This window comes from Dioscorea cayenensis, chromosome 5 (assembly GCF_009730915.1).
Source record: "Dioscorea cayenensis subsp. rotundata cultivar TDr96_F1 chromosome 5, TDr96_F1_v2_PseudoChromosome.rev07_lg8_w22 25.fasta, whole genome shotgun sequence".
Classification (NCBI taxonomy): Eukaryota; Viridiplantae; Streptophyta; class Magnoliopsida; order Dioscoreales; family Dioscoreaceae; genus Dioscorea; species Dioscorea cayenensis.
The window spans coordinates 13,607,011-13,609,135 of NC_052475.1; positions in this window are offsets into that span (position 1 = coordinate 13,607,011).

Here is a 2,125-nt window from a genome sequence, read left to right on the forward strand (position 1 = left end):
CAGTTACGTATTGCTGATTTTTTTTGTCTTATTTATTAGATTTAATGATATTGTCAACTATAAATATAAATTTTATGAGACTTATGCATTATTTTCACATATGCATCAATTTTAAAACAAGCGTTGCATCTCATAACTAGCGTATCTGCAACAGTTTTAAAAATTCTGTCGCCTTACATAACCACAAGGTTGTCAGGGCGCGGCCCAGTGCATTGATCCGGACAAAGGCAAGGGTCAAGGAGCCAATAGGCTCGGCCACGGCTCAAACCGGGATCAATAAGTAAAGTTATTTACATATATATATGATACCTTATAAAATAAAAATATAAACTCTATTTTTAATAAATAAAAAGCATAGTGACTCAATTTGATATTTAAAATTTTAATTTTATATAATCATTAATTATCTAAAACTATAAAATATAAATGAAAATATAAAACATCGTGTATCTACTCTCAGGATTGACAAAAAAAAAATTTAAAATAAAAATAAAATAATTTCTCATGAATCGTGAATCTCAAAAGTGTCTTTCCCCCGTTGTTTCACCCTCACAAAAGCCTCTCTTTTCACCCGTTGTTTCACTTCTCCTACGGCCCGTCGTTGACCACTCCTGTGTTAATGTCACCTCTCTATCACCTATAGAGGTCGCCCGCTTTCGGTTCTTATCCGGGTTTTAAAATGTCCCAGTTGAAGAGGATGAGCGGATCGCCCTCATGGCTTCGCCGGGTCGACTGGCATGGAACTAGTGCAGTGCAGGGCCGGTCCTGATCTTGATGACCTGATCGTAACACATAAGAAGCTATTGTCAAAAATCACTACATGAACTCCTAAGTATATAGTGTGGTTATTAAGAATCAACGTAGACAGGATGGCATATGCACGTTACGTCATCGTTGCATCTAACATTTTCGACAATTGTATAAACCGGCATGTGACATATATATCTTAATATGTAGCAGCGTTTTGTAGCAACGTAATTGAGTCAGTGTATTACTTACTTGAAAAATTGCTTTCTGCAACTAGAGATGACAAAATCCCTAGATCTGACACGTGGTTTCGACCCGATACACCTTAACGGAGCTTATAATGAAAATTAGGAGGCGGGCAGGTTTAGTAATACCTTCCCTGCCACCCCTCTATTGTATATATACCCCTATATATTAATATATACATATAATGTTAAAATTGCTCATTTTATAAATCAAAATAAATAAAATTATATTTACTAGTTATGTATTTTGATTAAATTTATCTATTAATGTTTTAATTACAAAAAATACATTACTTGAAAAATAACATGAATAAAATTACATTCTTGTAAAGGCGGGGCGTGCGGACGAGTGTAAAAATCCGTGAGTTGGTTATGGTATTGAAAATTTTTAAAAATAGTGGGCAGCGAGCAGGCATGGGTGGCAGGCGGGGCGCCTGCCCTCATTGCTATTCCTACCACAACGCATATAAAATCGCTACAAAATCTAGTTATAATATATAGCCTATTATAGTAATTTTTAATTTTTATAATCATTGAGGATAACTCTGCATAAATGCAGTTACGTAATAATGTCACGTGTTATGTAACTTAAAATGGTACACTTGTAAATCCCATGCTGCAGACAGAAGTATGGAGTTAGCTTCTCTCATCATTGCAAGCTTGTGAATACTTCCAATAGTGATTCATGGAAGGCCTTTTTGAATCCCATTGTTGAACTCTAATAACCTGGGGGTCAATGGGTGAATAGGATGATGCATGGAGTAGTGGAGAAGCAATGAGGGTGATCCTCCCAAATGGCAACCCTCACTGCAGAGCGCAGTAAAAAATAACGCCAATGGGTTACAACAAGGATTTGTTTTTCAAATTCACGCCATGCTACAGCTCTATTAGGAAGCATTCATGAAGTCGTTATAATCTTTGGGGTTGTTATTTCCCTGAGTCTTGATGGATGTTGTGAGTGGCTGGATGATTGGATGAGGACTAGAGCGATGCCAAGGAAATGTTTGAAGGAATATATATAAAGAGACATTTCTCAATGGAAGCTCAACTCACTACAGAAAAAGAAGCTAAAATTGGACAATTTAGAAATAATTGGCACAGGAAAAACGTGATAAATTAATTTGGCACAACAT